This window comes from Helianthus annuus, chromosome 7 (assembly GCF_002127325.2).
Source record: "Helianthus annuus cultivar XRQ/B chromosome 7, HanXRQr2.0-SUNRISE, whole genome shotgun sequence".
In the NCBI taxonomy this organism is placed as follows: domain Eukaryota; kingdom Viridiplantae; phylum Streptophyta; class Magnoliopsida; order Asterales; family Asteraceae; genus Helianthus; species Helianthus annuus.
In genome coordinates, this window is record NC_035439.2 from 21,060,032 (window position 1) to 21,085,089 (window position 25,058).

Here is a 25,058-nt window from a genome sequence, read left to right on the forward strand (position 1 = left end):
AGAGTGTAAAAGCTTGTAATATTGGCAAAGGTATGTTTAAATTATCAAAGCTCTGTTATTGTGAACAGATGTTTGAAAATAAAACAGTGGTTGATACATCTGTTGACTTTGGTCAACAGATGATTGAAAAACAGATGTTTCGAACTACTGTTGGGATAAAGCAGAGTGTTGTGGAGAAAACTGTGGTTGAAACCGCTGTTTGGTTAAAATAGTGCTTTGTGGAGGTTGAAGGGGATTAAAACGACTGTTGGGTTAAAATATTGTTTTTTTTAGAGAAGGAACATGTTTGAATGCAAATGTTATTTTGTTTACAAAAGATTAATAAATTGTATATTTTTGTATTCTTTTATACTCTAAACTTTAAGTATTTAAGGTTGAAGTTGAAGTTGGGGAGATAAGGTTGAATTTGATTTGAGCAATGAAGTTTTGAAATACCTCCAACATGTTGACAACTACAGTGATCCGAAAGGAGTTTTATTTATCGAGACTATTGTTTCGCCCATTGATTAGAAATTAGTATGATGTATTTTACTGAATGTTGTTTCCTGTTTTGAACTTTGTTTATTATATAGTTACCTCTGTTTGACACTTGTAGTTTTTATATAATTAGTTGTGTTAAAATTATTAACCATGTTTGTTATTTAAATTAACTAAATGAATATTTAGGTTTGAGAGTGTAAAAGCTTGTAATATTGGCAAAGGTCTGTTTTAAATGATCAAAGCTCTGTTAATGTGAACAGATGTTTGAAAATAAAACAGTGGTTGATACATCTGTTGACTTTGGTCAACAGATGGATGAAAACAGATGTTTCGAACTACTGTTGGGATCAAGCAGAGTGTTGTGGAAAAAACTGTGGTTGAAACTGTTGTTTGCTTAAAACGGTGGTTTAAAACCACTGTTGGATTAAAATAGTGTTTTGTGGAGGTTGAAGGTGATTGAAACGATTGTTGGGTTAAAATATTGTTTTTTAGAGAAGGAACATACTTGAATCCAAATGTTATTTTGTTTACAAAAGATTAATAAATTGTATATTTTTGTATTTTTTATACTGTAAACTTTAAGTATTTAAGGTTGAAGTTGAATTTGGGGAGATATGGTTGAAGTTGATTTGAGCAATGAACTTTTGAAATACCTCCAACATGTTGACAACTACAGTGATCCGAAATGAGCTTTATTTATCGAGACTATTGTTTCGCCCATTGTTAGAAATTATTATGCTGTATTTTATTGAATGCTGTGTGCTGTTTTGAAGTTTGTTTATTATATAGTTACCTCTGTTTGACACTTTCATATTTTATATAATTAGTTGTGTTAAAATTATTAACGATATTTGTTATTTAAATTAATTAAATGAATATTTAGGTTTGAGAGTTTAAATGATGAAAGCTCTGTTGTTGTGAACAGATGTTTGAAAATAAAACAGTAGTTGATGCATCTGTTGACTTTGGTCAACAGATGGATGAAAACAGATGTTTGAAACCACGGTTGGGTTAAATGTAGTTGTGGAGAAAACTATGGTTAAAACTGTTGTTGGGTTAAAACGGTGGTTTAGAACCACTGTTGGGTTAAAATAGTGTTTTGTGGAGGTTGAAAGAACATGTTTGAATGCAAATGTTATTTCGTTTACAAAAGATTTATAAATTGTATATTTTTGTATTTTTTATACTCTAAACTTTAAGTATTTACCGACTGACTTATTTATTTATAAGTCTATATAAATATAACCATATTCATCATTTATATTTGTTATGCATGGTTTTCTAAGAAACGACATGTGTTTGCACACGGGTCTTACCGCTAGTACTATATAATAAAAGAAACCAATGGAGGGACACTTGTCATTATTCTAGACCATCTTTAAATGTAGATAATAATTATTTATTTTAAATTATTAAACATTAACTAAATTAATACAAATCTTATCAACTCTAAATTATTGGCATAAACTTAACTTCAAATCGTAAAGTTTTATCTAAACTAAAAAGCATTGTTTCACCTAAGAGTAGATAAACATCATATTATTTATTGTTAATGTTATGATTGTTAACTATGAGAAATTATATTAAACAAATTATTAATCAAACCAAAAATTTAAAATAGTATTAACCTAATTTAAAAAATTATAAAAAAAATCCATTTTGATTTAGAAAGATTTTTTTTAACGGTAGATAAACCCATGTAGTACTCAGTGTTTTTAAAGATATAACATTTTTTTTATTATTTGCTATATAAAATTAGATTTATTCAATCCGTACAATACATAAAGTTCTTTTTAAATATAACTTTTTTATTATTTAGCATATAAAATTACATTTCTTCCACCCATGAATAAACAAGATTTTTTTTTAAAAAATATAATTTTTTTCTTTTTCGGTATATAAAATTACATTTATTCAACCCGCACAATAAACAAGGTTCTTAAATATATAACTTTTTAATTATTTAATATATAAAATCACATTTACTTAACACGGGTAATAAATGAGATTTTTAAAAATATATTGTTTTTTATTTAGTATATAAAATTATATTTATTAAACCCGTGTAAAACACGGAGTTCTAACCTAGTATATATAAATTGAATCTTAGTTTCGGTTTGAATCGAATTCGAATAATAGAAAATGGATTTCGAAACAGGAAATTCGAACTCCGTTAGAATTGTATTTTGAGTTTTCCGAATCATATTCTAATATTGAACGCAACTGCTTTTTGTGTTTAGATTAGAAGTCATAGCAACCATATGATCTTTTCCAATGGGACCAAAGTAAGTAGCATGATAGAGATGAAGTGACATCGCTAGCTAGAACACAAACAACCTAGATGTGAATGATTGTTAAATAGGTTGGGTGATGGAGTGAAGACTGAAGAAGATAAGTGGTAGCTCTCATGTTATAATTAAGATCAAGACTAGTGTTGTCCACTATAGTCATTTGTTTGGAAGAAGAACAGTCATTTTCTAACCTTAATTCTTCAACTAACGTCGAACAAAGTGTTTTCAAATATTCTTATCAAACAACTTTAATTATAGACTAAAACTTTATTAACGAAGAAGCACGTAAGTCATGTATTTCTTCTTTCAATTGATTGATTGATGCATCTACCGACAAATCTTTAGTATTTGTTCATCATTCAATTTTTTTTTTCCGCTTATGTCCTTTTTATATATAGTGATTATTCGGTAAATAATTAATGAGGAAGAGCTTTTAGATCTTATCAACTATGGATTTCTATTCTTGACACATTGATTGGGTTTAATGACTTCATAATTCTCTCGTGATGATGATTGGAGAGAGCACCGAGAGGATAGTATATACATAACTAGGTTATGGGTCCGTGTATTATACGTGGTTGTATAATATAAACGATATTGTTATATAACTTGTAAAAAAACTTTATATAAATGACATACTTTTATTATCATATGACAATTTACACAACTAACTTCCGTGTACTATATGGGTTGAATACTAAAAGATATGCAATACACACACATATAAACATATATATTCTTCATATGACAACTGAAATTATGTATTACATTATATATAATAATGTATATAAATAATATTATTTTTATTTTTGTGTATATTCTAAATATAATATTTATTTAAAGTAAAGAAAATAATTTTATTGTTACGTCATGAATTAGATTTATTATTCTCATTAAGGATTTTATGTTGATTTAATTAATAACTAGTTATATTAAATTGTGATCCAAGTTAATGGTTAATCTATAACGAATAGTTTTTTTGAACGGCCAACAAACTCAATCTCGAGCACTCTCGGGGCACCCACTGGACAAACGGAGTACTCCGAGAGTAACCCGAGTCCACCACCAATTCCGGGGAAAACCCGGTAACCTACCCGCCCATAGGCACGACAGTGAAATTACCGGTAAAACCCGTTTGGCTCAAGGATCCAACCCAGGTTTCCCTGGGTCTTCTATCATTGCCCACCAGTGCCTCACTCTGCATCAAGTGAGAGTCGAACCTGCATCTCTCAAGAGAAATACAAGCCCTCCACCACTTGACCTAGAGATCATTGGCTATAACGAATAGTTAATGGTTAATTTACTATGTTACAAATGAGTAAAAAAACTAATAATATTAAAATAAGATTGAGTCTTTAGCCCATTTATAAAGTTTACAAGTATGAATGAAATTGAATTATAGATAATTAAAAACTAAAACTAAAAAAAGCCAATCGAAATTCTAAAAAGACTTTGTGAGTGTTTGGCCATATATGCATCGGAATAAGACTTTTATTTATAAAAATATTGTACATACTAGCCTAAGGACCCGTGTATTACACGGGTTGATTAAAGATAATATCGCTTCATCATTGTTGTTTACATAAAATGTTATGAATATATACACGTATTGAAACGGATCATGTAAAATCTTATTATTAACCATCAATATGCATATATCACAATTCGTTGAAAATCTCTTTATACCCCACATTAGTTGTTTTATATGTAGCTTTTCCGTTGTTGTCAAGTATGAGTATTTTGACCCCATTTCTTGTTTTCACCCTTGATAAAGCAACATACAATTGACCATGAGAGAAGACAGGTTTTTTGAGGTACAAACCAACTCTTGAAAGAGACTGACCTTGACTTTTGTTGATCGTCATTGCAAAACATACGACCAGTGAAAATTGCCTCATTTGAAAAGCAAAAGGAATCTTTTTATCAGAAGGGATCAAGTTTAATCGAGGTATATATGTGCAACTACCAATATTTGCTAAAAGATAATATCTTATCATCATCATCGTTTACATAAATGTTATGATTAAATACACGTTAAAACACAAACGAATTTCTAAGATTACCACGACAAATTGAAATACATGAATATGCAACGATCACAATTCGTTGAAAATCTCCTTAAAAACCACATTAGTTGTTTTATCTGTAGGTTTTCCGTCGTTGTCAAGTATTTGTAGTTTGACTCCATCTCGTGTTTTTATCTATGATAAAGTAACGTACAATTGACCATGAAAGAAGACGGGTTGCTATATCGGTCCCAATTACAGATTGTAAATTAATAAGGAAAATAAATTTCTTATAGATCTATGAAATTAATAAATTACACATAAATGTAGATGTTACTATACTCACAACTGGTTCCCAAGTTACGGTTATTAACATATTTTAACATCCCCTACCCTTTAACACAAAGTAGCTTCTCATTAACAAATAAATATGAAAAATCACACACCGTTTTATATAATATATTTTCTCAACCAAATGTAGTATCGAGTGAGTCTAAGAAACAACTGATATTTCTTTAGATGTTTCATATAATCCCAACTCTACGCCAATCTGAAATATTTAGTATCTATCTTCCTTTCTGTAAACATGTAGTCATGTATATCTAGGGGTGAAGTATAATGGATGCCCGAGTGTGCACCCGCCCACCCCAATGTTTCGGTTAGAAGTGTATATGGTCCGATTTTTTATCCGACCTATTATTATTTGGCCTGACCTGAATCGAACAGCCGACCCGACCCGAAACATAACGATAGGAAAAAAATTTAGGTCCCATCACTTTACGCCCCCTCGAAACTTTTGGTCAAGCTTCGCCACTGTGTATATCATGGGCTACAAACACATATTAATACAATCAGTAACAACAAAAAACAAAAGTTTACATATAATGGTTGATATAAGTAACACTTGTTTGATCATAATTTTCATAAAATAGTACAGACCTTATTGAATTAATGTTGTTGGTCAACATTTTTAGAGTCCTTAAAAATGGATTGCACTGCTACATGACAAATTAAAGCGAGATATTACCTTTTTAAAGTTCTTAGTCCTTTGTCAGTTCCGTACCAACATCCGCTGGCATAGAGTCAGCATCATTCATCATTTTAAAAAAAAAAGTACCTTAAAAAAACATGTAGATTATATTAAAACACCATATACCAAGGAAAGATTTTACTTGTGACAACTCGAGTTTTCAAGATTTCCTTATTCGCATTTATTGCACGTTGACTGTATAATTCCTTGATTGTTTGACTTGTAACTGTACGCTGAATATTAAAGATGAGATACTAATATATCACGTGACAATCTTAGCCGACGACATTGATTATCGGTTCATTTTATTGGGCCGATATCTTGTTCTCTTGTTATTATTAAGTTGAAAAAAAAAAAAATCGATTGGGCCACGAGAATACCTGTCACCACTAAACATTCATTAGGCCACTAATTAATAGAATCACTCTATGCTAGTCGGCCCAAACAATTGAACAACAGTTAATGTCTAGATACATCAGGCATGTGCGGCTCACCAGATCACATGTTGCATAAATCAAATGTCAGCATATCACGTGAAGTTGGGTTCAGCTTTTAATATTTCATTTGCAGCCCAGGTGCTGAGAGTTAATGAAGCCCATTATTCGATATCCATATCAGATCTCGGTCCAGTCAGTGCTTAAGGACCCGACATAATAATTGTGAGTAGAGTGTCGTTATATGAGCTGTTTAGTCATCACCCCTAACCCGACGAAATATGGGTTTCGCCAAGGGAACTTTTGCCGAAGAGGGCTTCGGCCCAGTTCTCCTCCCCGACCCAATCTCCCATTGTAATTAAGTTTGACCCAGCTTCCTCTAGGTATGCGTAAAACATGTGTTTCAATACTTAACACATTGTAAACCCTATGTTTCCCTAAACCAGCGACGGCAACGGATCTCATACGATCATCTTCTATAGTTGAGCTCTTTGGTTAGTGGTTTCATACTTATTGAAATTCTTATTTGTTGATCTTATTTATGCGTATTCCTGATTAGCGAAGTTGCCTTGTATGTTGTGTAAATGTGAGAAAGTTACGTGTTAGTTCTTGCATCTTAATTAATGCTTAGGGTCACATGCTAATAGAATCGTTAATGGATCCGATATAAAACGATAGTTGATGTTGACCGAACGCTTACAAATCTGATGTTGATGTTAGGGAATTGCTATGCATATGTTAGAAAAAGTAGGGTTGTGCATGATTAAATCTCGTGCGTTAAATAATGGCTTGCCATGAAATGGATAAGTGTTACACATGATTTGTTAATGTGCACATGAGATCTTAGATGGTACCTAACCTACTGTTTGCATGTGCTTCATATTTCAACCTAACAATTAGTCAAACCAATCAAACTAATTGGTCCAATCACCTCTTGAGGTGAGTGGAAATTGTTGGCCATTGAAGTGATAAAAGTAATGATGAAAAGCATATGGTTTTGATTTGTTTTGTGTGATGATGATTTTGTTAACTAGTGAATGACTGATTGCATTATCGGTCAAATAAAATTGAATACATGTGGCCATGTGTAGATGCTAGTCAACCATGAAGTCATCCTATTAGTTGTCATGTATAGCAAATGTTGAAGTGGTGGTTCACTTATGAAATCGAGATTTTGGGATTTAGGAGGGTAACAGCCAACTTTTGGTTAAAATATATGTTAAAACAAGGTTACTTGGTAGCATCTTTGACTAAATATACAACCACTACTTGGTCCAATGACAACATGAAAACCATCAACATTTGTCACCCATTATTGGTAGCTTTTGATAATACTTGATGATGTGAGCCAATGCATTGTGATTGGTTCCAAGGTGAGGTGCATAGTGATTGGTTCCAAGGTGAGGTGCATAGTGATTGGTTCCAAGGTGTGGCATGATGACTTTTGTCAACCTCAAACCTGCGGCTTAGAGAATTTGATTTAGAGGTGCACATGTTTTAAGAACAAAGTGAGTGGCAGGATATGTTGTGAGTTTAAGAAAATTCCAAGAGCATATCCGATTGGGGGAATGCGCGGCCCAATGAAGGGCATGGGCTATTGAAACGGTCCATTAACACTGAATGCCAATCGGTTACTTCAAGATTAGTATTGTTGATGTTGTGTTGAGACAAAACAGAAATATCGGCGAAACAAAGGTGTTTCGCCAAGACCCATTGCGACGAAACAAACTTGACAGAACAGAAGTGTTTCGTCGGAGGTGGGGTCACAGCGAAACAGGGGGGCGTTTCGCCAATGGGGAAACCTGCACAGTAAACTGGTTTAATTCTGTTAAAAATTAACTGGAGTTATTAACTACTGTTAGCCGATATGCATGACTATTGTGAACTTGAATATGTGTCTTATGTTATTTGTGATTGCTAGTCCAACAATACTGTGATTGTATATGCTTACATGGAATTAGTGAATATAAACTGATTGTGTACGTGCATACTTTAGGACGTGATTGATCTACTTTGAGCACTTACTTAGCATACCGAGCAAACCAAGGTGAGTTCACACCCTTACTAAGGCATGGGATTCCCGGGGCTTGGGAATGGGTTTTAAAGGAATAAGGTTGAATAGATTCGTACTGACACTATTACTAGACTACCATACCATCGTCCTCGGTTGTGAAGGATACTTATACATACTACTATCCTCGGTTGTGAAGGATACTTATACATACTACTATCCTCGGTTGAGAAGGATACTCATACATATTACTATCCTCGGTTGTGAAGGATACTTATACTATCCTCGGTTGTGAAGGATACTCACGTAAAACCTACGTGTATTTATATTTACTACTATCCTCGGTTGTGAAGGATACTTATGGTTACGAATAGTCTAGTGGATATACAACATGGGAAGCCCCCACCAATAGAACGTACTATCGGCCCAGTAGAGCCACATGTTTCAAACGAACTTACTATTATGCATTTACTTTCTGTGAACTCGCTCAACTAGTTGTTGATCCTCTGTTACATGCCTTGCAGGTCGTTAGATACATGGAGCTTGCACAGGGAGGAGCTGGTCGTTGTGGGCTTGGATCGTGATTGTCTTGTTAAACACATATGACATTTGATACTTATATATGATGGGTTTTATTTATACGCTTCCGCTACACAGTGATAACTTACTTATGTTTTTGGAACACCTTTCATATGGATTTGGTTTGGTTTAATGGCAACTACTTTTACTATATATATTGTTCTATATGATTGGTGGCTTGATCCTGGTCAGCCACGCTCTCAAGCGGTGATACTCCGCAGGTGGATCTTGGGGGTGTGACAGATTGGTATCAGAGCCATTGGTTATAGAGAACTTGGTTTTAATATGGGGAAAACGTTTTTATTAAAACCAGACTATAACCAGAACAGTGCTCTCAACGATCCACAACGACGCTTCGCTCCGCGTGCAAGACTCAACATCCTAGGTAATAAGGTTTGTGTTTATTGCCTACATGCTAGAATTGCATAGAACTTTGCTCGTAGTATGCTTACATTACTTTGCTCACTACTTGTTACTGCTTAAGAACACCTATGTGCCTACACTTTTCTGTCATCGCACTACTCGCGAACCATTCATACTTATGCTACCTTTACTGTTCGATCATGTTTGGATGTGTTAACATGACTCAAGCCCAGTTGACGGCTCTTATTAACGACCAAGTTTCTGCGGCGCTTGCAGCCGCACAAGCAGGAGGTATAACCTGCTATTCCAGACCTATCCTAGGATGTTAGATCCTACTCTCGTGACCCAACTCTCGCGCTTAACCTTGACCTATCTTTCTCGCGCAACGGGTCAGAACGCACTGGTCAACTTGAAACTGGCGGGGTCATAAATTGAAACTTACACGAAACGGTCGAACGAACTGGTCAACTTGTGTCCAACCATGGTGGACCCTCCAAGCAAGCGTATCGAATTGTACCTCAAGGGTCTAGCCCCAGAGATTCAGAGCCATGCTACATCGGCTAACCTCGACAATATCCAAGACATTCGGTGTCTTGCTCATCGCCTCACGAATCGGGCAGTGGAGAAGAACATGTTGCCTAGTTGTATCAGCGCTATTACTACCGCTACCACTTCTGCTACTCCCGCTACTCCTAGTGACAACAAGCGGAAATGGGATGGGTATTCCAGCAAGGGTTCCGCTACCGTCCAGTCTCAAGCACAGCAGCAGCGCAAGAATAGTGATCACCAGAGCCGAGTCAGCCAACTTCTGGTGGTCAGGGGCAGGGTGGATATCGGGGAATTCACCCAATGTGAAACGAATGCAACAGACACCACGGTGGTTAGTGCAACGAGGGACGTTGCCAGAGGTGTTTCAAGATGGGCGATGAAGCTAAGGATTCAGGAGCCCACGGCCTGCAAATCAGAATCGCCAGCAACAACAGCAAGCAGAAATCCTATGCAAAGAAAAGGTTGTTCGCATTTCTCGTTCTGGTCAAGAACCTCTCGAAATTCAAAGCGACAGGAGTGGTGCTGTGGTTGGCATCACCTCTTTCTTGAAGTCTCAGAAATGTTTGCGGAAGGGCCACACCGCAATTTTGGCTCTCGTTACTGACGCATCAGCAAAAGAAAAGAAGTTGGAAGACCATCCAGTTGTACGCGACTTTCCTCAGGTGTTTTCTAAAGATTTACCTGGTCTACCGCCTCATCGTCAGGACGAATTTCAAATCGAGCTCGCTCCAGGAGCAGCACCCATAGCTCGAGCACCGTATCGCTTAGCTCCACCAGAATCGGAAGAACTATCGACGCAGCTACAAGAAATCTTGGATAAGGGATTTATCCGACCTATCTCTTCGCCTTGGGGAGTTACAAGAACTATTGGATACCAATTATTAGTGAAAAAGGAGGATGGCACCTCCGGGATGTGAAATTGATTTCCGTGAACTGAACAAGGTCACAGTGAAGAACCGTTATCCTCTTCCACGCATTGACGACTTATTCGCCCAGTTGCAAGGGTCGAGTTACTATTTCAAGATTGATTTAAGGTCAGGGTAGCATCAGCTGAGAGTCCGGGATGAGGACGTCTCCAAGACAGCATTCAGAACTTGCTGTGGCCATTACGAGTTTCTTGTCATACCATTCGGGCTTACGAACGCACCTGCAGTTTCCATGGATCTTATGAACAGGGTGTGCAAACCCTATCTAGACAAGTTCGTCATCGCTTTCATCGACGACATTCTGACCTACTCCAAGAGTCAGGAGGAACACGAACAACACCTACGACTTATTTTGGAACTCCTTCGAAAGGAGCAGCTATATGCAAAATTTTCGAAATGTGACTTCTGGCTTCGTGAAGTTCACTTTCTAGGCAGCGTAATAAACAAGGATGGGATCCATGTTGATCCATCCAAGGTAGATTCGATCAGAAACTGGCCTGCACCACGTACACCAATGGAGATACGCCAATTCTTGGGTTTGGCGGGATATTACAGATGGATCATCAAGGACTTTTCAAAGATTGCTCAGCCGCTTACACTACTGACACAGAAGGGGCTTGGTTGCTTACTGATGCAACGGGATAAAGTCATTGCCTACGCTTCGCGACAACTCGAAGTTCATGAACGGAAGTACACGACGCATGATTTAGAGCTGGGAGCTGTTGTTTTCGCGCTTAAGATATGGCGACACTACCTGTACGGTACCAAGTGCACAATTTACACCGATCACAGGAGTCTCGAGCATATCTTCAAGCAGAAGGAATTGAACATGCTTCAACGTCGATGGGTTGAACTCCTGAACGATTACGAATGTGCCATCAAGTACCATCCAGGCAAAGTCAATGTCGTGGCTGATGCCCTCAGTCGAAAAGATACTCCCAGCGTGGGAATGATACTATTTGGGTGATCGTAGACCGACTCACCAAGTCTGCGCACTTCCTGGCTATAAAGGAAACGGATAAGTTCTCCACTCTCGCAGACATCTATCTTAAAGAAGTTGTTTCGAGGCACGGGGTGCCCACCTCCATCATTTCGGATCGGGATGCACGATTCACGTCGGAACTAGGGCAAGCAATGCACAAATCTTTCGGCTCACGGTTAGACATGAGCACAGCGTAACATCCTCAGACGGATGGGCAGTCTGAGCGAACAATCCAAACTCTTGAAGACATACTTCGGGCATGTGTTATCGATTTCGGCAACGGCTGGGAAAAGCACCTCCCTTTGGTGGAGTTCTCATACAATAACAGCTATCGCACCAGCATTCAAGCCGCTCCATTCGAGGCATTGTACGGACGTAAATGCCGGTCACCTCTCGGTTGGGCAGAGGTGAGGGATAGTTAGATTGCAGGCCTAGAAATGATAGTTGACGCTACTGAACGAATTGCACAGATACGACAACGCATGGCGACAGCTCGCGATCGCCAGAAAAGCTACGCAGATAAGCGTAGGAAGCCATTGGAATTTCAGGTCGGGGACCGGGTTTTACTCAAAGTTTCACCCTGGAAGGGTGTGGTTAGTTTTGGTAAAAGAGGCAAACTCAATCCACGGTATGTTGGACCGTTCGAAATCACTTAAAGAATAGGCCAAGTAGCCTACAGACTAAACCGACCAGCTGAACTCGGTGCAGTTCACAACGTATTCCACGTGTCGAATCTGAAGAAGTGCCTGTCAGATGAGACCCTCACAATTCCTTTTAAGGAACTCACTATCGACGAGCGGTTGCAGTTCGTTGAGGAACCAGTTGAAGGGATGCTAAGGTCCTCAAGCACAAGAGAATCCCTCCTGTCCGAGTTCGTTGGAACTCCAAACGTGGCCCAGAGTACACCTGGGAACGCGAAGACCAGATGACAGAAAAGTACCCCCAGTTATTCGGAACCAGTGCAACCACTACTGAGGCTGAAGCTACTACTACTGAATTTCGGGACGAAATTCCAAATCAACGGGGGGATGATGTGACACCCCAGGAAAACCAGTGAACAATACAGCTTATCTAGCTTCCTCAGTGAGTGCGTACCAAATTTCGGGACGAAATTTCTTTTAAGTTGGGGATAATGTGACAACTCGAGTTTTCAAGATTTCCTTATTCGCATTTATTGCACGTTGACTGTATAATTCCTTGATTGTTTGACTTGTAACTGTACGCTGAATATTAAAGATGAGATACTAATATATCACGTGACAATCTTAGCCGACGACATTGATTATCGGTTCATTTTATTGGGCCGATATCTTGTTCTCTTGTTATTATTAAGTTGAAAAAAAAAAAATCGATTGGGCCACGAGAATACCTGTCACCACTAAACATTCATTAGGCCACTAATTAATAGAATCACTCTATGCTAGTCGGCCCAAACAATTGAACAACAGTTAATGTCTAGATACATCAGGCATGTGCGGCTCACCAGATCACATGTTGCATAAATCAAATGTCAGCATATCACGTGAAGTTGGGTTCAGCTTTTAATATTTCATTTGCAGCCCAGGTGCTGAGAGTTAATGAAGCCCATTATTCGATATCCATATCAGATCTCGGTCCAGTAAGTGCTTAAGGACCCGACATAATAATTGTGAGTAGAGTGTCGTTATATGAGCTGTTTAGTCATCACCCCTAACCCGACGAAATATGGGTTTCGCCAAGGGAACTTTTGCCGAAGAGGGCTTCGGCCCAGTTCTCCTCCCCGACCCAATCTCCCATTGTAATTAAGTTTGACCCAGCTTCCTCTAGGTATGCGTAAAACATGTGTTTCAATACTTAACACATTGTAAACCCTATGTTTCCCTAAACCAGCGACGGCAACGGATCTCATACGATCATCTTCTATAGTTGAGCTCTTTGGTTAGTGGTTTCATACTTATTGAAATTCTTATTTGTTGATCTTATTTATGCGTATTCCTGATTAGCGAAGTTGCCTTGTATGTTGTGTAAATGTGAGAAAGTTACGTGTTAGTTCTTGCATCTTAATTAATGCTTAGGGTCACATGCTAATAGAATCGTTAATGGATCCGATATAAAACGATAGTTGATGTTGACCGAACGCTTACAAATCTGATGTTGATGTTAGGGAATTGCTATGCATATGTTAGAAAAAGTAGGGTTGTGCATGATTAAATCTCGTGCGTTAAATAATGGCTTGCCATGAAATGGATAAGTGTTACACATGATTTGTTAATGTGCACATGAGATCTTAGATGGTACCTAACCTACTGTTTGCATGTGCTTCATATTTCAACCTAACAATTAGTCAAACCAATCAAACTAATTGGTCCAATCACCTCTTGAGGTGAGTGGAAATTGTTGGCCATTGAAGTGATAAAAGTAATGATGAAAAGCATATGGTTTTGATTTGTTTTGTGTGATGATGATTTTGTTAACTAGTGAATGACTGATTGCATTATCGGTCAAATAAAATTGAATACATGTGGCCATGTGTAGATGCTAGTCAACCATGAAGTCATCCTATTAGTTGTCATGTATAGCAAATGTTGAAGTGGTGGTTCACTTATGAAATCGAGATTTTGGGATTTAGGAGGGTAACAGCCAACTTTTGGTTAAAATATATGTTAAAACAAGGTTACTTGGTAGCATCTTTGACTAAATATACAACCACTACTTGGTCCAATGACAACATGAAAACCATCAACATTTGTCACCCATTATTGGTAGCTTTTGATAATACTTGATGATGTGAGCCAATGCATTGTGATTGGTTCCAAGGTGAGGTGCATAGTGATTGGTTCCAAGGTGAGGTGCATAGTGATTGGTTCCAAGGTGTGGCATGATGACTTTTGTCAACCTCAAACCTGCGGCTTAGAGAATTTGATTTAGAGGTGCACATGTTTTAAGAACAAAGTGAGTGGCAGGATATGTTGTGAGTTTAAGAAAATTCCAAGAGCATATCCGATTGGGGGAATGCGCGGCCCAATGAAGGGCATGGGCTATTGAAACGGTCCATTAACACTGAATGCCAATCGGTTACTTCAAGATTAGTATTGTTGATGTTGTGTTGAGACAAAACAGAAATATCGGCGAAACAAAGGTGTTTCGCCAAGACCCATTGCGACGAAACAAACTTGACAGAACAGAAGTGTTTCGTCGGAGGTGGGGTCACAGCGAAACAGGGGGGCGTTTCGCCAATGGGGAAACCTGCACAGTAAACTGGTTTAATTCTGTTAAAAATTAACTGGAGTTATTAACTACTGTTAGCTGATATGCATGACTATTGTGAACTTGAATATGTGTCTTATGTTATTTGTGATTGCTAGTCCAACAATACTGTGATTGTATATGCTTACATGGAATTAGTGAATATAAACTGATTGTGTACGTGCATACTTTAGGACGTGATTGATCTACTTTGAGCACTTACTTAGCATACCGAGCAAACCAAGGTGAGTTCACACCCTTACTAAGGCATGGGATTCCCGGGGCTTGGGAATGGGTTTTAAAGGAATAAGGTTGAATAGATTCGTACTGACACTATTACTAGACTACCATACCATCGTCCTCGGTTGTGAAGGATACTTATACATACTACTATCCTCGGTTGTGAAGGATACTTATACATACTACTATCCTCGGTTGAGAAGGATACTCATACATATTACTATCCTCGGTTGTGAAGGATACTTATACTATCCTCGGTTGTGAAGGATACTCACGTAAAACCTACGTGTATTTATATTTACTACTATCCTCGGTTGTGAAGGATACTTATGGTTACGAATAGTCTAGTGGATATACAACATGGGAAGCCCCCACCAATAGAACGTACTATCGGCCCAGTAGAGCCACATGTTTCAAACGAACTTACTATTATGCATTTACTTTCTGTGAACTCGCTCAACTAGTTGTTGATCCTCTGTTACATGCCTTGCAGGTCGTTAGATACATGGAGCTTGCACAGGGAGGAGCTGGTCGTTGTGGGCTTGGATCGTGATTGTCTTGTTAAACACATATGACATTTGATACTTATATATGATGGGTTTTATTTATACGCTTCCGCTAAACAGTGATAACTTACTTATGTTTTTGGAACACCTTTCATATGGATTTGGTTTGGTTTAATGGCAACTACTTTTACTATATATATTGTTCTATATGATTGGTGGCTTGATCCTGGTCAGCCACGCTCTCAAGCGGTGATACTCCGCAGGTGGATCTTGGGGGTGTGACATTACTTACCAGCTTCAAGCTTACATACAACCTACCACTTTGAATGCTCAAATAAGTGCAAGCAACCGAATGAAAGTGTCTAGGAGAAACTGAAAACGCAATTCCAGATTCAACGTAAAAAAAATTGGTATTTTGTTAAAGGTTTTTATGTCAACAATATCTAATACCGATTTAAGCTCATAACTGAAAAAAGATTTCAACGCTTATAAACATAATACCCATAGAGATGAACATTGTAAAACACAAAATTGAATGATTTCGTTGAATCAAGTACTACATTCAAAACCACCTGCAATTTTCACATAACATTTCCTGTTGTGCACAAAAAACCCGAACAAAAAAAAATACCCAAACCCGACCCTACCCATAGGGTCATAGGCTATGACCTTCAGCTACAAAACCCGAAAAATAACCTAAACCCGGTTATAGTGAATACCCGTACCCGTTTTGTGAATACCCGTACATAGGTTTATTGAATACCCAAAATCCACATATATGTGCAACCCAGCCCCTTAAAAACCCCATCTATATCCAAAAAGTACCCGAAGAAAAACCCAAAAAAAGACCTGGTTTCCGAGTTTTTCCCGTACCTAAAAATAAGCATTACAATACCTAGGAATAGGGTACCCGATTTTATGCACCTCTAATCACATCTATACTTTCCTGCATGGTTTCAACTGATCATATAATAAACATAAAACACGTATATTGTCCATTTATCATCATAAGCAACTACATTAAGCGATATATCTAGTGCATAGGGTCTAATTACTTTGGGTAGTCATAGCAATAAGTAAAATGTATGGAAGATAAATATATCCTTTACAGTTTACATACCTTGTGTGAGACCATTATGCAGGTGGCCTCTAAGAATAGTCTAAGAAAAGCTTAATCGCCACTCCTGATGTCAAAGAAACATTTAATGTACCATAAGTAGACCTTATGCACTAACTAATGATAACTGATTATTGCATCCTCAAATTGAGCATGTACCAGAAGTAAGTAGACCCACATGCTCAAATTGATGACTTCTCAATGGGACTTTCACAATCCGAATTCGTTGAGCTTTTAAGATCTCTTTTGACATTTTCTTCAACAGTTAACACCATATCGTCAGTCAATTCAGTAAATGATAACAACTCTTGCCTTTTCTTCCTATTTTCACAATTATAAAACAATAAACCATCAAAAGGAAACAAAAATATAAAACAAATGTCTATACAATAGAAAATTCATGTTCTAGCATCAAGCATTACATGTGCAGCTTAGTAATGAAATCAAAATTCAACCTTGCAATCATTGCTAATTGACATCCTTAGATTTAAAAAGCGTGAGGCGCACCGAGGAGATAGGGTCTAAAACAGTGGCGCAAAGCACCCATTTTTTTCGTACGGGAGTGCAATTTGTTTAAATAATTTTATTCTCATAGGTTTCTAGCATAAGTCACCCAACCAGTACTGAAAATTCCAAAAAATGGGTACCAGTATCGAAAATATCCGGTACGCTATGGTTCGGTACCGGAACGCACCGGTATTTGAAGGTAAAAACCGGCAAATACCAGTACCACACCAAACCAGTACCGAAAACGCTAAATATCGATACCGATTCGGTACCGGAAATCAAGTCGTTCAAGAAATTTGGTACCGGTTCTGAACTGGCACCCAATACCATTTGCTCATCCCTAGTTCAACCTCATATTCAACGCAGGTACCAGTAGCCTACACATATGCCAGTCTCTAATTTGGTACCATCACTATCTTAAAAAAAACATTATACTAAATATCAAACTACATAATCTTTAAGATGAGTTTTAAATATCAAAATAAGTGTGTTATCCCAATTCTACGTCAAAGAACCCGTGTGTTACACGGATGATATCAAAGTAAATTATATTATTTAACAGTATTGACATAAACTTTTAAACGAAAGAAACACCCAATTACTTAAGTAAATATTAAATTAAAATGAAGCTTTTGATTGAAGTTAACGTTGACATGTTCCCGACTTCCCGACTGATTGTAAACCAAGTTCTTTCTCTTGTGATTGAAGCGTTTGAGGAGGAAACACTCCTTTCCAAGTCCCGAAATGATGTGTAGAATCAACCTGTCTATACGCGTTACAGAAAACATATAGAACGAAACTATATAAATATCAACATAATTCATGCATCGTCACATAAAAATTGCATGATTAAAGATCTTACCTCGAGGAGTTTGGTCGAAAAGTGTTTAATGCAATCCCGCCCAATGTCTTCACAATATTGTCGAGAAGATACACTGATGGCAACTTCTGATTACTCGAAACCTAAAAATCTGGGCCGAAGTTGAAGAAGTAGTCTAAGCCATTATATATGAAAGTATGTTGCCTGATAACTCTAAATTTTGTGAAGTTTATAACGTGCAACTAAATATAAAATGATGGAAGAGAGAGAGAGATGTAAAATGGTGGATGTTCATGTTTTAGGATAATGATGCCACCAAATTAGTTAGTTTAGGACAATGGATGAATTGAGTGATATGACGGGTAAAAATTAGAGGACGTTAGAATAGGAAGTGCAAGTGGCCCTTCCCCCTTAACCTTTTTGTTGTCTCTTTTATATATTTTTTAAAAATTACCAAAGATTAATTTACTTATATTTTCTTATTAACTTTTTACCAAAAATAACTAAAATAAAAATACCTAGATGTAAAGCCTGTCACGATGCGGCCAGGGCCTTGCAAATTACAACGCAATGAACCTATTTTAGTCTTTTCATACAAACCGCTTATGTTTTAAAACAAGATACCTAACGGTTAACAAAGCAAAAAAAAGTACATAGTTACATTGATTTTTAACATAAAGTTTACAAAAATTACAATCAATGTTATATCATAGTCACGAGTACAATGTAACTATGTACTCGCTCCATAGCATAAAAACTTCTTTAATTATGCTTTGTTTATCACGTCGCCAGTGATATTCTGACGTGGGAAAGTGAATCAAACAACTCTCCCGCGAACTTTTCCGAATCTTTACTCATCCCTCACATATTAAAAAAGATTATACAAATCCATTAATAAAAATGTATTAATTGACCGTGGATGTAAGGCTTAGTATCGCTGGTGAAGTGGTGAGTCCACTTGTACGTTTTTCTATATACATCTTAAAAATAAAACAAATGGCGAACTCACATTTTATTGGTAAAAATAATGTCGTAGTTTATGAATTGCTACAGCTAATAGAATATATGTATTGCGAATTAAGTAAATTAACTCATCAAACATTTTTTTTCCTCTTCATGGTAGTAAAAGTATATTAATATAACTTATAAATTGTTTACATTCGGATACTTGGATTATTATTATTGTGGCAATCATAACTAACGCATTACCAATTATAAAACTGAACTTGTGGGACAAACCAGACGCACCGGGTTGTACTGGTACTAAAATTACCCATTTCGACCCATTATCTAACGCGCTAATTTGGCTACCTCTAAAAAGTAGTGACCACTATATAAGAATTATGATAGACAAACCTGATGTGGAATCACAGTGAAAAATCTGAAACTGACTCATTTATTATTTGAGGATGGATGAACATTCTTTTACCTACTATTCCTTCCACCCAGGGCCTGTATTCGCTGCCCATTTGTCATTAAGATCAGCAACAGATATCATGCTGCAAGAGACGAATAGTTAAACTAAGTTAACAAATAACTGAAGCTAACCACTTAACAAAATTCCAATCACCACCAATCTTTCTTCATCAAAGTCATGCCAAGTGAATTCAACCGTAAGAAAAACTGAAATTATATCAAACTTTGTAGTGTATGAGTGATTTCCGTTTGGCTAATTCAGTTATTTATATTCAAAGCATAACCAGTAATCGTTCAACTATTTTAGTTTTTCTGCCGACCCTATTTAAATGCTTGTATGTTATGGTTTTGATATGATAATTGGCTAATAAAAGCTTTAATAATATACATGGTATTGATATTAGATTCCCTTCAGCCAAGTCTCGGGTATCTACAGTGAGGACAATCGCCTTACAACCATCCATTTCGGCTCGTTTAACCAGCCAAGTTACCACATTTATGTCTTTATACACCTAGCATTTGACAAAGACATTTAGGGAACAATTAACATAAAATTTTGAACTGTTACACGAAATAAATGTGTGTTTGTTGAATAATCTTTGTAAGGATAGGAGGGACTCATATAGAGTCGAAAAAACCAAACACCCAGACCCGTTGAAGCACGGTTCCTCGACACGGGAGGTCGTCCATGAGGATAATGTCCGGAAAAATTGGTGTATAATGTAAAAAAAAAACAAAATTCAAAGATTGAAAACGGCAACGGAAACCATGATCATATCTTGGTTTCCGCTCAGTGGCATAAATGATGCCCGCAAAATAAATAATTAGCAACTTTTTCATTTATATGTGTAGAGACTTATGCTAAGTAAATCTAGGTAGTCAAAAGCTTAAGCCGCACTGAAGACACATAGGGTAATCAAGTCACCTAGGCGCTTAAAAAGCAAGGCCCGAAGCAAGCAAAAAGCACGTGTTATCCAGTCCATTTATAGGCTAATTTAGGCTATTATAGACTTGTTTTAGGCTAATTTAGGTTGGTTCAGATCATTTTGAGCTATTACAAATGGGCTCAGAGCGGTGTTTTCCAGTTCAAGCTAGTTCACTGCTCCTGTTCGCGTAGATGCACTCAAGGCGGTTTGGCTAAGGTGTTGAGCAGAGCCGAACTTGGGCGCCTAGGAATTAAGGCAGTTTGACTACAGAGAAGTAAGTATAAACAATCGCCATCAAAGTATCTATTTCACAACTACAAATTTTACCCATTAGTTATTAACTATACATCATCATCATCATCATACTCAGTAAATCCCACATATAGCAAAGCTAGGTAGCGTCTGAGGAGGGTGAGATATAGACAACCTTACCTCTACCCCGTAATTTAAATCTAGATGCTTAACACCTTACTATTTATTCTCCAACCCAAAAAGGAATCTAGTTAAACATAATTGATGAGATGTATCCTGAATCGAAATTCAGCTGATTATAATTAACCACATTTGATGAGATTAAAATCTTGAAAAAATAATTGGATTTTAGAACCTGTTAGGGTTCAATCACAGGAACAACATTTACGCTTGTAGTGTTTAGTAACAAATGTTCGAAATCATACCTTACATCGAAATGGTGGTACCAAACTTGTCATTTGCAATCAGTTGTCTGGTAATACAGCAACAAATTTGCAAATCCTAAGTTCAAATTGGGACATCCTTTGAAAATGATTAACATCATTAGAATAAACAGACTCCACTTACCTCTCCACCGATTTCAGCGTCTTCAAAGAACGATTCTCACATGCGCAACAACCCTTAAATCACTTTGGTACCACCCTTAAAAGCCTTGAATTGAGAAAGGAGTCAGAATAGGGAAAGAACGACGCAATAGAAAGAGTGAGAGAAAGTGATTAAGAGATAAAAGAGAGAGTAAAGTGCAACGTACCGGAAGACCCACGTGTTAAAAAAAGCCGCCGCCTGATGCGGCTGTCTAGTTCGTCGGTCATTGCTGCAGGAGGTCATCAGAATAGAATAGACGAAGATGAAATAGACTGATGGAATCGATTCATTTCAGGAGCTCAGAACCGTTACCTCCGCTGGTGACTTATTAAAGTATTGATGCTGCAAACTTGAATGGGACCGCCTGTGTAACTACAGTAGATGCAGCATGTGTATTTTCCTGAGACCCGTTGGTGGTTAATGTAGCTAATGGAGAACTGAATCTAAATATGCTACCACCCTGCTATCAGTTCCAATCACACCTTCATGCCATGCACCACCTGCAATCACCATGGGCTGCAAGTTCAATGCCTACAACTGTTCTATCAATCTTGGTTTTTTCCATCGGTTTTGGTCCCATGCCCTAATTTTCCTCATAAACATCCAACCGAGTACACTGACCTGTTTGAGAAACGAAAATAACATGATAAGTAGTGTTTAGAATAAAATTGCAGATGTATGAAATCGCGAATCATCTCACCTATATTATAATTGAGGTTTTTGAATGATACGATGAAAAGCGTGTGTAGGAAGCCGCTCATGAGGGAAAGAAGAGAGAGATGGCGGTGTAAAGAAACTTACGTGAGAAGTAATTAAATGAAAATCTAATTCTGTTGGTACTTCCATTCCATCAACCAGTTTTTTGAAGCGAAGGTGCTCGGGAACACTTAATTCCTCAACCAAGAGGGCATTCACATTGACTCTGAAATATTCACAAACACAATGCCCGAGATGAATAATAATAATAATAATAATAATAATAATAATAATAATAATAATAATAATAATAATAATAATATTAACAATAACAATAATATTAATAACACATGTCACCGGAGACTTACCAGATATAGTTCATAATATCGATATAGTTCATAATATCGATCAGCCTATGTTTCTCAATTATAAGCGTCAAGTTGAAAGTTCTAGCCTCCCTTTCCATTCTGCACCAGACTTCAATGTAACCAGCTTTTTTCAATTGATATTGTCTCTACAGCAACCATGTAATTATACTCATCTTATCTTAAATCCGCGATTGTTTTGGCCTTCTTTTCCTGTGGATTCGGCACCACTGCCAGGCGAACAAAATAGAGCAGTTTATACATAGAAAACCTACTTAGTATATCACTACTAAACAGGAGAGGAACAAAATAGAGTAAGAGAGTAGCATATACATTACGTCACTCGTCGAGTCATCGGAAGAAAAAGTAGCCTCCAACTGCCTTCCGTTGTCGCATATTGTCACCCTAAACTATTTTAGATACATCTTTATGTAATTTATGTTTGTTCCTCTCAGCAAATTCAATAGTTGTTTCTCCTGAAATTGAAATTGAACGGAAAGAGCATCAATCAAGCCATTTGGTTAAACATAATCTAACAATTCCGATCAACTATATGTGCGTGTATAAAACAGAATCAATAATCACGGCATCATGATTCCAATTAGAAATAAAAAAGTGACAGTACAGTCAGCCCATTATAGAAAATGGAGTGGATTATGTGCATAAATGAGGAGTCATTATATCAGTGCTATTAAAGGTATAACCTGGTACTCATATTTCTTCTTTTTAAATCAAGCGAATCCCTCCCGGATCCTCTGCACCAGGTTAAACCCATCGTAACCTCCGGCCTCCAACTACAGCATGAGCTGAGCTGGTCGATCTCTTCTGCACCAGATTAAACCCTTCATAACTCAAGCCATCTGATATAGTGTCCAGCACTACCATGAGTACTATATCTTGGCAAAGCAAGACACGTATAGTAAAATCATATTTCTTTTTTAAAGAAAAAAATCATACCTTAGACGTTTCCATGACAATGTAAATTCAAAAAGTTTGTATCTGCTCCCTGGTGGGATGACCTAGAATAGTTGTCCAATACTCTAATATACCTGAAATAAAATGTATATGAATCAATAATGAGCCTCAGTTAGAGTGGGTAACGGGTCAAATCAAATAATTTTGGCATGTTTTCTTGAAGAATATATGTTCAAATACACATTTTACATATGCTAAAGAAAGCTTCACTGGCACAGAAGTTAGTGAATTTTCAAGTGCATTGGCCAATGTTAAACTATCACCACCTTGATTTGATCCTAAATGTAAACGGCCATAACTCTACAAAATGTATATTCTTATTTTATCATATCTTAATCAATTAAGCATTTAACATGATTGAAAATAATCAGGATGCCCTTCTCTAAAATCAAAAGGTAACCATGATGATAAGAAAAGTGAGCATATCCACTTTATAGAGTTTAGATGAGCATAACTTTCACTAATTCAGGTCAGTAAACATGGTTGTTTTCATCAGAAAAGCTACATAAATGATTTAAAGCAGTTTATTACAATCAAATTTGTGATTATACATCTTTTTTAAATAGGAATATTATAGGCCAATATATTATCAAAGTCCCCAATACATAGTAATTCATATCTAGTTCCTTGGATATATTGACCAAAGTTGACCATGTTTACTTTACTGAGTTGACCCAGTTAGACCAGCTTTCACCGTGTGGACCAAGTTTGATAGGTTAGACCAAAACCCTAACACCACTGTAACCACTGTCAGCCAGAATGAGAAAACTGTGTGGCCAATGATATGACATCCTTACCTCTGAAGGTTTAATTCCATATTCGGTTTGTGGGTAGTTCCATATTCGCTTGAAGTCGAAGATGCTCAACCCTATCCCCATCTTCCAACTGATTCCTTGCAAATTAAAACACACTGATTAACGAAGTATTTTCCAATCAAAAGTTCCAATCCATCAATATAGTAACATCAAGTCATATTCAAATAATTGAAACCTTATCAAACTAACTCCAAATTGGAAGACACCGATTAACAAAATATTTTCCGAAAAAAAAAACTGTAGTGTTCGAGTCAATCAATAAATCAATACAATATATTCAAGTATTGTATTTAGATATTAAGAACCCTAGCAAACTAAATACAAATCAAAAGACGCTAATTAACGAAAGACAAAAAAAACTCTAGTGTTCGAGTCAACAATACAATCGGATTTAGGAATATGAGTAAACATCGAATTCAATAACAAAAAAACAATGTTAATAAACATAAACATCAGATCTGGAATTTCAAACGGACTTAGGGTTTCTACATAACAATCAGGTTTAGGATTTCGTTTACAATCGGTTTAGGGCTATTATTAAGCATCAAAATCTATACAAAAAAACATAAAGTAAATAAACATAAACAACAGATCTACAATGACAATCGGAGTTAGGGTTTCTACAACAGAAAAATACTATTTCAAAAAGCAAATCAAATTCGGAAAAAATAAAGAATGATTAAACAAAGAATTTAACAATCTAAACTTACAGATTTCGAGATGGATGAACAAAGAAAATCCGAAATAGATTGAAGAAAAGGACGACGCAGATGAAGAAGATGCAGAAGTGAAATCTATATATGTAGCTTGAATGAGAAAATCCATTGAAATATGGAAAAATTTAGGTATTCGTAATAATTGAAGAGAGAAGGCGGTGAAAGGTTTTGGTGTATTCAATGACATTGAATGAATACGTTTTGAAAAGAAATCTCAAAGAAAGGAGATTAAAGGAAATGTAATTG

The 25,058-nt window shown here is 36.7% G+C and overlaps 1 long non-coding RNA gene across 38 annotated transcripts; it reads right to left on the minus strand.

Moving 5' to 3' along the window:
* Window positions 1–4,742: 4,742 nt before the first annotated feature.
* On the minus strand, window positions 4,743–25,058 carry LOC110868086. Of its 38 annotated transcripts, none has more exons than XR_004862017.1 (17): window positions 24,807–25,050; window positions 24,079–24,173; window positions 23,264–23,355; window positions 23,011–23,166; window positions 22,640–22,782; window positions 22,310–22,536; window positions 22,047–22,167; window positions 21,558–21,866; window positions 21,412–21,474; window positions 21,228–21,311; window positions 21,086–21,132; window positions 18,585–19,565; window positions 18,109–18,217; window positions 16,899–17,060; window positions 16,743–16,806; window positions 5,805–5,894; window positions 4,743–5,606 (listed from the first exon to the last, which is right to left on the minus strand). It is a non-coding gene; the product is annotated as an uncharacterized LOC110868086 (long non-coding RNA). The 38 variants fall into 38 exon arrangements; XR_004862022.1 differs by adding an exon at window positions 19,871–19,994 and having other exon boundaries at window positions 19,423–19,565; window positions 21,412–21,866; window positions 21,946–22,167; window positions 24,807–25,047; XR_004862004.1 differs by adding an exon at window positions 19,871–19,994 and having other exon boundaries at window positions 19,423–19,565; window positions 21,412–21,866; window positions 24,807–25,045.